The following is a 15,104-nucleotide window of genomic DNA, read 5'->3' as shown; positions in this document are numbered from 1 at the left end:
AAGAAAGAAAAATAAAGCCAGAGAGCAAGAAGACAGTTACATAACAACTTCCTTAAAATAAACATAATGTTAAATGTGACGTCTGTGCTTCCCAAAGCTTGTTTATTTCCTTTTTAAATTAGGTCTAAATTTATCTTCCCAGCAAATAGGAATATGTTCTATTTTTTCAACTTAAATAAGCAGGTTGGCTTCGGACCTTCAATTGTGGCTTCTCTAAAAAAATTCAATAAAAGATCAACATAACAAAATCAACAAATGCAGTCGGATTTAAGGATTTTTCTAAATTATTAAATAATTGAATAGAATATTTTAATGGAAGATTTTTATTCTAATGTGTTTAAAGCTATCAATCCTTATTTGACAAATACATTATGTATAGAAGGTAGCAAAAGTCAGGCCCTGTAGGCAATGTATCATATAAAATATATTAAATGTTAAAATTGGTTGCCACTTTTTGTTAACATTTGCTTCCTCCTTTGATGACTTCGAACGTTTCTTTGTATAGTAATATTTTCTCTGGAAAAAATTATTAAAACATATTATAATTGGGCTTCAGGGCCAGACTTTTGATACATCCTGTATACAATAAAAATCTTATCAAAACCAATTTTATTTTATGGGCACTCATACCCAACCAGTGTCAACTTATCCTGGTGAACCGCTTACTGGGTCAAGCAAAGTCTTATCATAAAACCAAGTTTCCTTCACCTGCATACCCATTTCAGTATCATATATCTATCTTATTTTCTATTATATAACTAAATGCTACTTTAAAGGGCTACTTGCCACATGATAAACTTGAGATATAAAATATGAATACTCTATCCCAGCCAGGTAACCACAAGACATTAGCTTCCCCTCATTTTTCATACATGCCTAACCTAGTTCAAAGCCATCTATCAAGGAAAATTATATAATACACCCATCTCACTAGTTTTATGATAGGTTATTCCAACCTTTAGCTCTCTACACACACTAATCAGTATTTAATCAATGGTGGTAGCACTCATTTCAAATTGATGAGCAAATTATTTTCTAATGATTAATTACAATATGTTGACAGCTCAGAATTATCTCTTAATAAAATCATCTTCTATTCCCCTAACATAATAGGTACCACATAAAAAGTTGTATTTTTGATGCATTACTTCACACACACAAATTATACAGGATTGTATGAGTCTGGAGAAAAATAATTGTGATAAATCACAAGCTTAAGATAAAGAAATAAGATAAAGAAGCAGTAGGAAAAAAATAAAAAGTAGAGGAAGAATTCTATTTCCTTACATGAGAAAAGGAGTCAAGTATTTATTCCAAGAAACTACTGTATAAAGATCAATCTCATATTTGTGAATCTTTTACTAAGCTACAGATGCTTATTACTACAGTATTTACCAATGGGAATCAAGATGACAATAGATATTTCAACATTTTGAATAAAGATAGACATGAAAATAAAGTCTGATTTTTTTACAATATTATTCCATGTACAATGGTTTTGGAGTATAAGATGCACCAGACTATAAGATGCACCCATCTTTTTAGAGGCCTTTTTTTTTTAAAAGTAGGTAGGTAGATAGATAGAGATGGAGAGAAAGAGAGAGAAATACAGTAGGTAGGTAGGTAGGGAGAGAGACTAGGTAGGTTGGTAGGTAGATAAAGGGATAGAGAAATATAGATAGATAGATAGATAGATAGATAGATAGATAGATAGATAGATAGATAGATAGATAGAGAAATACAGTAGGTAGGTAGGTAGGGAGAAAGAGTGTAGATAGGTAGGTAGGTAGGTGGAGAGATAGAGAGAGAGAAAGAGAGAGAGAGAGAAATACAGTAGATAGGTAGGGAGAGAGAGAGAGAAATACAATAGATAGGTAGGGGGAGAGAGAGAGTAGGTAGGTAGGTAAGTAGATAAAGGAATAAAGAGAGAGAAATAGAGAGAGAGAGAAGTAAATACAGTACGTAGGGAAGGAGGGAGAGAGAGTAGGTAGGGTAGGTAGATGTTTCCAGGTGTATTTATCCATATGCTGGAGAAGGAAATTGCTGACAACCTTATCAACCACTCTAACTAAACAGCTTTCTGAAAGGAAACAAAAAGGTTTTGCACTCTGCAAACCTCCCCAAAACAGCCCGTTTTTCGCGAAAACAAGCCTGGTTTTTTTTTCCAAATAAAAGGCAGGAATACCCTTGGGGAGGCTTGCATAGTGCTTTGGGGGAGCAAAAAAACAGCCCGTTTGTTTGCGAAAATGGGCCGTTTTTTGTCAAAAAAATGCATGCATAGCCTTATGGAGGCTTATAGAGTGCTGCTGGGGGCTGGGGGGGGCAAAAAACAGCCCATTTTTTGCTCATTTCTGCCTTCCCCAGCCCCCCAGGAACTCTCTGAAAGCCTCCATAAGGGTATGCATGGGCATTTTGGTGAAGGGGTGGGGCTTCAGGAGGCAAAAAATGCTGTATTCGGTGTATAAGACACACCCAGATTTTCAGCCTCTTTTTAGAGGAAAAAAGGTGCGTCTTATACTCCGAAAAATATGCTAAATTTCTCTATTCATCCAATAATTTTAAGAATTAAATTTACTTAGTTTTTTGAAACATCAGATAAATAAATAGATCAAAAAAATTTTTTTTACAAAAATATATTTTACTATTATCAATAAAAGGGCAGACTAAGCTAATTTGGGAGCATAACATTTCTTAAATACAACAGAAAGTCAATTTAGAACCAAATCCCACGAGCTAAGACTGAGAAATAAATTTGATTTATTGTATTTTCATGGAAAAATCACCGTATTAAAATGGCCTATACAGTTTATAATTTACAATCATGGCACAAAATTTCAGATAACTCCCAAGAGTAGAGAAGATTTGTCTGAAAGAAGTATCCACAAAGGGATGAATTATCCAGAAGGGTACAAGCAATCACTGCAATTAAAACCTGATGTACTAGCAAAAGAAGATAAAAGCCAAACTGTATTTGTTGTATCCTTTAAACTATTTCTTTGGTAGATTAATAAAAGAGAATATAGTAGCAGAAAAATTTGGCAAGCAGAAACACACACATACACAAAAACAAACTTGGGATGAGCCAAGATGACAGAGTCTTTTACCACCTCCATTATATTGGAATCGAGTAGAATAACTCAGTTCCATTCTTATTCTAGAAAACAAAATACGTACATGGCAGTATCTGATGTGTGTGTGTGTGTGTGTGTGTGTGTGTGTGTGTGTATAGAACAAAAACTGCTGGTGACAGAACAGGTTGCCTCATTTACAATATGAATCAGAAAGTTCCCAAGCTATGCTATCTACCAAAGTAACTCTCAAAGCCTAGTGCATACAATACTCCAATAAATATTTTTAGCTGTAGGCAAGATTCAGATTACATAATATCATAAATTACTATTTAAAATATTAGCACGTACAGGTATATCTGGGTTGCACTACATAACTGAGTGGGTGGCAAACATCTGCTTTTATTTGTGTTTTCTATGTATCTAAACTATAATCCTTATTCTAACTTGGGCCTATCATGATGTAGAAAATCAACTTAGCTGGGGACTTGGCTGAGTAAGAAAGAGGATTACTTTTGCTGCAATCTAAGAACAACCCAAATCTAACCCACTTTGAATATCCAGGTAAATGGTAAAATTGTTATATAACATCAGTAACTTATTCTTTCAGCATAGCTATCAGTATGAAATCTGATATTGCATAATCTTGCCTTTTCAGAAACTCACCCCATATTTAAGAACATGCTTACAACAGAAGCTAATTAACTTCTAACTAATTAAGCTAGGCCTTTCTTTATTGACTTTCTAAATCAACAAAACTTTAGCAGTTCATTCTGCTCTTTCTCGTTGAAATGGATAAGTCCTGTCTTACCAGCTACATTTTTATAACAGCACTCTATCATACCTTAAAAACACTATGTAAATTGCAAGATACGTTCTCGTCTTAGTCAAGCATACAAATTGCATTCAATAACTTCCAAGTAGAAAAGTGTACGGTTGAAAATAAAGCAAGTTCTACCAAATGTATACGGACGGGTAGTCCTCAACTTACAACAGTTCATTTAGTAACCATTCAAAGTTACAATGGCACTGAAAAAAGTGACTTATGACCGTTTTTCACTCTTATAACCATTTCAACATCCCCATGATGACGTGATCAAAATTCAAATGTTTGGCAACTGACTGACATTTATGACAGTTGGAGTGTCCTGGGTTCATCCTATCTCCTTTTATGACCTTCCGACAAGCAAAGTCAAGGGAGAAGCCCTGATTCATTTAACAACCGTGTTATTAACTTAACAACTACAGTGATTCACTTAACAACTGTAGCAAGAAAGTTCGTAAAATGGGGCAAAACTCACTTAACAAATGTCTCACTTAGCAACAGAAATTTTGGGTTCAATTATGGTTGTAAGTTGAGGACTCTATAATGCAGTTCATATTGAATACCACAAATTAGATTATGAATAGTTTGTCATTCTTGTCCAGAGTTGCAATACTCTTCCTGCAAATTGGAATTTGTCCTGAAGGTTCAGAATAAATATAAATAATACATATATTGCTTTGTATTTGTATTGCTTTGATAAGAACAGTTTTGGAACATAGGGGAAGGTGAATGCAATGCTGGCTGCTACTCATTAAAGCAGCTATTTCTGTTTCCAGGAAAACTATCAATTTCCAGTTGAATCCAAAAGACTGCACATTTCTAGTTATGCTTATGTCAATTTCACATTTTAGAAATGGTAGATATGTATGATTTCCATGGGAAAGTTTGTACGAATGCATTCATGAGCTATTTACTCAAACCCATTTTTGTGTGAGTTAGCACAAAACACTAGCAGATAGCTGTTTCAGCCTCAACAATTTCAAACTGTCATATTATAATGCTGTAATAGAAATGAATTATGAAAAGCTGTATTTGAAAGCATTCCCTCTTTTGTACAAACTATTACAGATACTAGATTCTCAGTGATTTTATATCAATCAATTCCTTCTTGTCTGTACTACTCCAGGGTAGTACTAATCCAGGAAAGCATTCTTAACGTATTTACAAAGTTATATAAGATTATATTAGGTAAAAAGATAATCAATGATTATACTTGTCTGGCAATACGACACTTTTAGCCCCTGAAAAAATGGGCCAATGTACAGCCAATTGGTAAAAAGGCATGCTTTAATGAAGGCATGCTAACATAGAGAAGGATTACGGAGGATTTACTTCAAATTAGGATCCCCCAGTTATAACATGTACTTTGTATGCATTACCAGTGCTTCCTGTCAGAATTAAGAGAAATGATATTAACAGGAAATACTCTGAGCAAATTCAGATGGTCTTCTTCACTATTGACCAGTTTTTCAAAAAAGAAAAAAAAACAGAAAATTGAATTTCTAAAGGTTAATTTCTAGTTAAGTATAGTGTATAAATCCAAAGTTAAACTAATACAATTCTTTAAGAAGAGCCTTAGTAAGTATTGTGTTGGCCAGCATATATAAATTACAGAAATAACACCATCAACTGAAGCTTATTGTTACTTGCAACAATGAGGACAGTAGAATTCACTATTATTCATGTTGCTCAAAAAATAACATTCTAAAAATATGTGATTGACTCTAATTCTTTTTTTAAAAAATATATTTTATTCATTTTCACATTCCATTTTACAATCACTTATATACAGGGTATTTGCTATAAGAAAAAAAATAAAAAAAAATAAAAATAAAAATAAAAAAAAATAAAAAAGAAAACACAACTCATCATTCACAACCCCACCTGACACTTCCATCCTCCATACACCCCATCTACCCCCTCCAACTTTCCTTTCCTCCCTCTAACGCTCCCCTCCTACTTCCCTTTCCCCTCAAACCTTCCTTCTCCCCTTACTCCCAACACGCCCTCCTTACATTCCCCTTACTCCTTCCTTACTCCTCCCTCCTCTTTCCCTCTACCTCCCTCCTTGGTGTATTCCTTTATTCAAGTGTTGTTTATTATAATCTAATAAAAAGTAAAATAAACCAAGGAAAAAAATTTTTAAAGAAAGAAAAGAGAAAAGAAAAGGAAAAAAAAAGAACAACCGTATATAAGTGCATTCTTGTTCTTATTGAGACTATGTTAACACCCACCCACCCACCCCCCATAAATCCCCATCCCTACTCCTCCCGACTTCCCAGGGCCCACACCTGGCACTGCCTTCTATCTAAAGTATCTTATGTTCGTATGGATTAAAAATAAAAGCAATATATTAAAGGAAAAAAAAAAACCAAAAAAGGAAAAAAAAAAAAAAGAAACTCTTTGTGTTAAGCTCAGCCCCCCATCTTTATATATGCTTAAATAGTGTAAGTCATTCTATCTATATTTTATTCTCGTCTCTTGCTTATTTGTTATTTACCCCGACCTCCTGTAGACTCTCCCATTCCTCTTCCTTAACCTTGTATTCAGATAAACATTTATCTAAATTTGTATAGACATCAATATACAATCTAACTCAAAAATAATCCCTTCTAGTAAAATTTAGCAGCGTGGATCATTCCACATATTCAAATATTACTTTATAGAAGAATAATCAAACTTTCCCTTTCTTAACCTTAATTTCAAACAATAATTCAAAATAATCTGACCAAACTTTCCCTTCTTAGTAAAGTTTAAGCAGCGTGGATCAAGTATTACTTTACACAAAAATCAGTTTGCATTCTATCTTGATATGATCCCGACCAGCTTTCCCTTCTAATAGGATTTAAACAACGTAAATCATTCCGCATACATTTTGCCCTCATCCCTTGCTTCTCTGATATTTACCACTATCAAATTTATGCAGACATTAGTTTAAAATTTAGCTCAAAATAATTTCACCAAGCTTTCCCTTCTAATAAAAATTAAATAGCATAGATCATTCCACATATTCAAATAATACTTTCAACAAGAATCAGTTTACCTTCCGTTTTAAAATTATATCATCCAGCTTTCCCTTCTAACAGAATTTAAACAACATAAATCATTCTGCATTCATTTTACATATATACATTCAGTATCACCCCACCAATATACGTAAATCATTCCGCATGCATTTTACCCTCATCCCTTACTTCTCTAATATTTGCCACTATCAAATTTATACAAACATTAGTTTAAAATCTAGCTCAAAATAATTTCACCAAGCTTTCCCTTCTAATAAAAATTAAATAGCATAGATCATTCCACATATTCAAATAATAGTTTCAACAAGAATCAGTTTACCTTCTATTTTAAAATAATCTCTTCAAACTTTCCCTTCTAACAAAATTTAAACAACGTAAATCATTCTGCATGCCTTTTGCATATATACATTCAGTATCACCCCACCAATACATTCCGCTTTTTCTGCCGGAGAGAGGTCGCAAACCCCCATTCAATCCACAACTTTGGTGAATATTTTAGAATGTCTAAATCCTCAAACTCCGCTTTTCTGCTTCTCCGAGGGAGGGGGAGCTACCCCCTCCATCTTGCAGCCATGTGGTCTGTTGCTTGCCTTCTCCTTCGGCTTGTCTCTCCTCTTTTCCAAGTGAATCAGGAAGTCCCGCCTTCAAAGTCTTGTAATAGAAATCTCGAGCCTCCGAAACAGAATTGAGACGAAGTCTTTGATTCTCAAATGTGACCGTAATGCCGGCTGGGGCCTCCCATTTATATTGAATCTGATGATTTCTAAGCTCTTTAGTTAAAAAGGTATAGTCCCTTCTTGCCTTTAACATCTGGAAAGGTATTTCTTTGAAGACAGTCAAGTCTTGGCCATCAACTCTCAATCTATTATTGTAAAATTTTTGCATGATCGCGTTTCTGGATTCTTTTGTGGAGAAATATATGATTATGTCCCTCGGGAGCTGTCGCTGTTCCGCTACCAACGAATTCTGGCGATAGATTTTCCGAATCTGCCAATCAAAGTTAAGTCCCGGGCTTCCCACCGCATGGCTGAGGGCTTCAACAAAGGTCTGTTTCAGATTCTCTTGCTCCTTTTCGCGGAATCCTCTGACTCTTATTGCGAATGCCTTCTTATTAAAGTTTATCATAACGAGCTGTTCTTGGGTGTCTCTAATTTTTTGTTGTAATATTTGAATATTAGTAGTCAAATTAGAATTAGCCTCCTCCAAACTTTCCAATTTATTCTCTATTTCAGCGGTATAATCTGACAGGGCAGACACGGCTGCAAACGTATTTGCCTTCATTTGGTCAATTTTAGACTTTAAATCACCATATAGCTCCAATACAAATTCCTTAATTTCTTGTTTAAAATCATTAAACATTTGAAAAAAAAATTCCTGTGTTAAGAATTCTCCAGTAGAGGGCGTAGGAGACAAGGGCTGCGATTCCAGTGTAAATTCTTTAAGCTCATTCACAGATTCTTTAGGCACATTTGTAGAGAGACGCTTCGATTTTGACCTGGGTGCCATTATAAATAAACAAATAAACAGCGCTTTCGCTCCCCTCTGTTTCCAAAAAAACCAAAGAAAGTTATTTTGTTAAGGAGCGGTCTGCAGGAAGGTAAAACCGGCTACGTACATCCCCTATCAGTCACCAACGGAGAGAAATCGCCATTTTGAAGTCCGTTTAAACAAAGAAGCCTCTAAGACAAATGGTGCTGGTATTTAAGATAGTAATAAAAGCATAAATCTCACAGGAGTGGGACCCGCCCGTATTAATCCTAGCTTCAAACAACTTTGCTTTGTCCTGGGGGGGGGGGGATCGCCTGTCTAGGGCTGCAAAAAAAGGCAGCTGAGAAGAACTGGCTGGAGATAAAAGCTCCGCTTCCGGGGGGGCGGAGCCTGTCGCCGAGGAGGGCTCAACCGAGCTCTCTCAGAGATCTGGTCTGTATATCTAAATAAGATCATAGATATTACCCCTTTTTGGCTATAAAGGGGCAGGGAGTAGCTCTGTGGTTAGGGTCTATTCGTAATTCACAGCCTTTCTTTTTTTTTTTTTGGCTGTGGATAGAGATTAGTGATTGACTCTAATTCTACAGTGCAGATTAGATTCCTGCTAGGGCGACTAGATCACAGTTGCCAAATTTCAGACGTCACTTGGTTGTGACAAGCAGGAAGAACTATGCATTTTCTACATTTCTTGGCTACAATCAAATAATTATGATATGCAGCCATAAAATAAAAGAGACACCTGCTATTTGGAAAAAAAGACTTTTGACAGGTTTGGGAAATAAACTATTTCCAAATAGGTTTGGGCTAATAAACTAAAATTACAGTAAACAACAAATGTTGACACTCATGGTCTTTTCCACCTATAACAACATGGTTCAGAAAGCTGAACGATTAGAAAAGCTAAATAAATTAATGCCTTTGAAGTAAGGTGCTGGAGAAAACTATTAAGAATACCTTGGATCAGAAGAAATGATTCACTTCTAGTTGAAGTAACACCAGACTTCTCCCTTGTGATATATCACTGAGATACTAATAACAAAACTAAAGTTTAAGGCACATAAAACAAAGGCAAAAATTAGTGAAGAAGCCCCTGATACTAGGAAAAATTGAAGGCAGTCAAAAAAGAAGCTACCAGAAGACATAAACAAAAGTGTGCCAAACTAAAGAAATAGTTGCTGACAGCCAATCTTGGTGAAAATATTTTTATCAGGATATGAAGAATCAGAATAGTGACTGATTCTTCTTTGGTGTTGGTTTTTTTTCCAGCTTTCAATCTAGAGAAATCTAGAATTTGTGGTTGTCCATTCAAGTATTAATTAGTGGTTTCCCATTCAAGTATTAATTAGAGATGAACATGTTTACTTTTCAAGTTAGAAGGTTCCACTAGATGTTATTACCTGCTGAGATGGCTGCATTTTATTTTGTAAAGTTTCATGCACATTGGTAAATATAAATAAAAACCTTTTAAAAGCATTTAGGAAAAATAAGGTTATTCATATATGTATGCAAATACAGATTTACAACTGTTCCAATATTTCATATAATACACAGATGACACTCCCACATTTCCTTTCCATTTCTGTTTCATAAATTAATAATTTAAACTCAGATGTCTTTTCACTCTTAATTATTCTGAACATTCACTTTGCTGACCTGGTTTACATGTAATGTAAATCCACAATGTAGCTTACTTGTTTGCTTACTTAGAATACTGAACCCATCCTAAGGAAAAAAAATAAACTTAAATTTTCAAATCATGGTAGATGGGTTCACATACAACTTCCTTAGTTATTGCTTTCATAAGCACACCTCTTGGTTTGGAAAGTACAATTATAAGCTTCAGAGAAAACCTGGCTGAAGCATGTAGATGAAGACCCAGGAAAACTCAGGCTCACTAACAGAACTGAAATAACTAGCCCATAACCAACAAAAATAGAAGAATATGCTACTGAATATGTCTGATATCCTGCCTTTCTTCCGGAAGCTCAAGATACTCTAAATCACGGGTGTCAAATTCACTGCATCACGTTGCAGTCACATGATGTATCACAATGTTTTTTCCCTTTGCGGAGCTGGGATGGGCGTGCGCCGCACGAGGCATCTTGCCCGCAGACCACCAGTTTGACACCCCTGCTCTAAAAGCACCTTCTTTACTTTTACTCTATAATCACAATCATGTAAATAAATTTGTGCTGACACTGTTTCAAAGTAATAGAGTGCACTGAATTTCCATGGTTAAGAATAGAACTGAACCCCAATCTATACCATCCTAATCCTATATCATAATCAATAAATTCTCCTGGCTTATGTGTGAATTATTATTTCACTAAATAAGTCGTCTTTGTCTAGTCAAGCCTTACTAAACTCAAACTTTTCAGAACAATTTCTGACAGGCTCCTGCACAAGATATAATGGCATTTATTTCTCTTATTTCCCATTTCTCTACATCTCTGTTTTATTCAAATTAGAATGTTCACACTCTCCAGGAAAATTTGAAAAAAAGATGCAAAAGCTATTAATGTACTAATAATCTGTATATGAGATGCAAAAACTGTACTTCGGATAAAACTGAAAAATGGAAGAAACACAAGTCAATTATATATATTTCCTTTCCCTAGAATATAAAACATCTCTTGACAAATCAGCCCACATTCTCACATGAGGCACAATTTACCAGGCTCTAATTTTCCTACTTCAGACACTTTATACGAAGATGGTCTGGAGAAGGTTTTAATGCTGGGGAAAGGTAGAAGGAAAGAGAAGAAAAATACAGCCAGCAGCAAAGTGGATGGACTCAGTTATAGCTGTGATCAGTGCACTCTTGGGAGTCCTGAAAGAACACGTTAGGATAGATCATCTGGAAGAAAATCTATGTATGTAGTCTCTAAAAGATCTACTAAAAGTAAAAAATGACTTGATGGCAATAATCAGTCTCTGTACAAACATTTGGCTATCAACATTTGGCTATCGCTCTTCCCTTTTTTCAAGTTTTGCTTTCTAACATGCTATTATCCTTCAGTTGTCTGATCATGGCATTAAAAAGTCTTTATTAATTCAATTTCTGGTGCCACCCAATTCCCAAATGATTCAAAGCTTCTAACAAAGGAGATTAAAACAAAACCAAGACAATAAATTGCAAGGAATCAAGATAATAAAACAGCCATGCCAGGAGAATGGCTTGACAGTTGATTATATGTCATTTATATAGGTGTTAACTTTTACTGACCACATATAGACAAGATTTTCTTCAGGAGGATATATCTGCCACCTGATCCTTCAGACCTTTCAACAGTACACCTATCACCACTATAATTTAACCTGTCCACTCTACAGGGGAGAACAACGATACAAATACATAATACCCTGTGAGTTCACAAATCATCCCAGCCCAGTGCTGGGGGAACAGCCAGGTTTTTAGGACCGTCCTAAAGGGCAACATAATTGGAGCTCTAAGGACAGGGTGGGGAGAGACGGGGCATGCTATGCCAAAGGGCAGCCAGAGCAACAGAAAAGGCATTACTCCTTGACCCCCATCAATGACACTTCTTTATTAACAAGACCCTGTCAGATCTCATACAGCAGGCAGGAACCATGAAAGAGAGAGTCTCACAAGTATCCAGATACTAAGCCATGAAGGACTTTATAGATCATCAGCACTTTGAATTCAACTCAAAAACCAAAAGCTACGTTCTGCATCAGCTATAGCTTCCAACTAGTCTTTAATGATAGCCACATTCATTATGATCTCCTCTTCTAGTACAACCACATTTTTCAAAAATCTGTCTCTTATCCAATCCTCCAGAACAGAACAGATGCATCAGTGTACTGGAGGTAAACCTGTTCCAGAAAAACTCTGTTCCCTCAGTAGACACAGTTAAATATACAATGTATCATCACATTTTTCTACAATAACTTCATTTAATATGTGACATAACTATCCTAATTCATATTTTCTAGTTTTTCAAACTCTGATTCTCTGTGTCAAATGGAGGCAAAATAAATGCAACTTTAACCATCTGAAGTGTCTATTTCAATTTAATACTCAGTAGTAAGAGTAATTCTAATACACACACACACATATAATTAGAATTACTCTAATTTATTTGGTAATAAATTTAACTCACCTACATTTGGTGAGTTAAACAGAACCGACATAAAACAGCAACTACCAGGTGTTCTTACTTTGAAGTTTTCAAAGTGTTAGCACAAGACTTTTGTTCACAACTCATTAAAATGAAAAGTTGGCAGCCAAATCTTAAGTTATACCATTATGCCCAAGTCTTCAATATTAACTTCGTCATATTTTAGTCTTTTTAAAACGATCCAAAGATCTTCCAAAGAGTTGGTAGTATTTTGAAGTAGCCACGCACAAGGCAAGGACCTCGTATTCTCTGCAGCAATAGCCCTATCCCTCGGGACGACAAACGACCGATCATTCAGCGTCTAGCTTTACAACCTTATTCGCATCTTTGCTCCCGGTACGTTTGACCCGCCGCTTCCCTGACGACCCTTAAAAGTCTCCCATCCTTCGAGGCAGCAAAAGGTTAAAGAGAAGAAATCCCGCGTCTTTATTCACGGGGAACGCTCCACCAGTACACTAGTTTCATCCAGTTTCCTTCCACCCACCCATCCATCCACCCGAGAACCTCGATCCCCTTGCCCACACCTCCCCGTGCCGGCCTTTCCGTCCCAGGGCGCCCACGCCAAAGCCTGGCTGAAGCAACGCAGCGGCCATGCATTCTCAGGGCGACCGCGATGCGATGCCTGGCCTTCTTTCTCTGGCGCCACGGGGAGGCGGGGGCGGAGGGCTTCCCATTCTCTGCCTCCCACCCACCCACCCACCCCCTGGGCCCACCCGCTCTCCCGGGCGCCTCCATTGGTGCGCGATCTCTTCCTCCTCTCATCCATCCATTCCTCTTGGCGACTCCAGCCAGAGTCCGGGCTAGTCTCTCACCTCCTAGCGGGGCTGCGGGCCAGGGCCGCTGAGGGAGCCCGAGGGGGGAGGGGACGCTGAGGCGCTCCGCGCGCTCCTGGTGCGCGCCGGCCCCCGTTTAACGCTCGTCGTTGTCGCCGTCACCGCCTCTTTCTCCTCCACCGCCTCCTTCTCGTCGCTCCTCAATCCCTCCGCTTGGGGTACGCAACGGTAATACGTCCCCTTAGTCGGAGCTACTTGGAGGATTTCCCCGGGCAGCAACAGGCACACCGACAGCAAAGGTTCCGACAGCGTACAAAGGTTCCCACATCCCTTGGGAGAGAGTTGGCACAGTAGACAGAAAGGAGGCAAAAAGAGGAAAAGCGGAGGGTTGGAGGGCCTGCAGAAGGAGCTCATTCGGGACAAAGTTGGGGGCGGGCGGGGCGGGGGGTGTTATTCCTAGATGGCTAAAAACAGAGACAGTCCAGGCCTAGAAAGAAGCAGGGGGAGTTAAATCCCAGCGTCTGTCGTTTTGTCCTGTCAGAGCTCTTAGCAAGTCAAATCAAGCAACTTCGGTCTGCTTGTTCGCCGTCAGCCACTTTCAACACCGCTATTGTACCAAGAAAAAAAAAGGGGGGGGGGTCCTTGCCCACGTGGTCCTTGCCATAACAAAACAGATATAGTGTCAGGTATTTTTCCCCGTGGGTCCCGTCCCTCCCCCCCCGCGTTTGTTAAAAAGTAGAAAAATGTAATGTATGAATAGGGAGGAAATAAACATTTTTCTGAAGATCGACTGAAATATCATAAGGTAAAAGAAAGGAGTGGAGCAACCTCAAGAAGTTTTGAATGTTTTTCAATATTACTGAAAAGTTGAGAGAAGAGCAAGAGGAAAAACATTAAATGTGCAACCTGCAACTGAGGCTGTATACAGCCTTCTGCCTAATTTCATGGTGGTGAAAAGGAAATAGCTGGAGCAAATGAAGAAGGGGAACCAGGAAAAAGAAAAAATCTGAAAGTATGAAAGCAAAAACTAAAGTACTGGAGAAGAATGGAAGGAAAGGGCAGGAAGTTCTCTATAATTTACCAGCTAAAATCTCTTAATAAATTGCCCTGTTCTTCTTCCAGCAATCTGTGGGGTCATAAGAGAATGGCAGAAAAATGAGAAAGAACGGAAACCATGTTTAGCACTCCCCAAATTATTCAAGCTCTAGCAGGGTCCACTGAGGCTGTTCCTCACTCCCTCACTGAGGACTTCATTGTTATTCTATAACAAAGGTGTGGTTTGAACAAAGCTGTATCGTAAATTAAGGCTGAAGTAAATTCTTTATTCTCAATCCTCAGTTCCTGATAATGTAAAAATTCCAAATACAATAGTCAGTAAACTGGATATAAAAACAATGCTTTTACAACGATAAGTCTAAAACTAGAATTAATTAACACCTTCTGTATTTGTAATCAGGATGCTCTGCCCTTCAGATTAAACAGTAATATAATACAGTAAACATTGCCATTTTTATTCAGAGACAATTCTTTATTTAAAAGAAATATGGCGCTTGAAAATTGAAATTATGTAGCAACTGAACACTGCCATTTTATCGTATGATCACACTGTTCTGATTCTTTGATAAACTACTTAGGAAAGTAATAAGAGGTTTCACATTTTCATATAACAGTTCTCATAAAGGGGAGGCAGGAGGTTAATACTGGCCGATGAAATGAGATGGGTGATGAATCATGTTAGACTGAAGAGTTTTTGAGTTGCCAGAGGTTTGCTTGCTTTAGAA

At 37.3% G+C, this 15,104-nt stretch overlaps 1 protein-coding gene across 4 annotated transcripts in view; it reads right to left on the bottom strand.

Moving 5' to 3' along the window:
- Positions 1 to 13,535, bottom strand: part of RAD54L2 (RAD54 like 2) — a 68,732-nt gene extending 55,197 nt beyond the window's left edge. For 3 of the 4 annotated variants that reach the window (XM_032209906.1, XM_032209909.1, XM_032209910.1), the window contains exon 1: positions 13,363 to 13,535. The gene's annotated coding sequence lies outside the window, so the exon portion shown is untranslated. Of the gene's footprint in view, positions 1 to 13,074; positions 13,143 to 13,362 lie in introns of those variants that run through there. The other variant, XM_032209907.1, reaches the window with a different exon arrangement.
- Positions 13,536 to 15,104: the final 1,569 nt, after the last annotated feature.

The sequence above is a fragment of the Thamnophis elegans genome, chromosome 2 (genome assembly GCF_009769535.1).
Source record: "Thamnophis elegans isolate rThaEle1 chromosome 2, rThaEle1.pri, whole genome shotgun sequence".
Classification (NCBI taxonomy): domain Eukaryota; kingdom Metazoa; phylum Chordata; class Lepidosauria; order Squamata; family Colubridae; genus Thamnophis; species Thamnophis elegans.
Note: the sequence above shows the minus strand (reverse complement) of the source record. Positions and strands in the feature narration are given on the sequence as shown.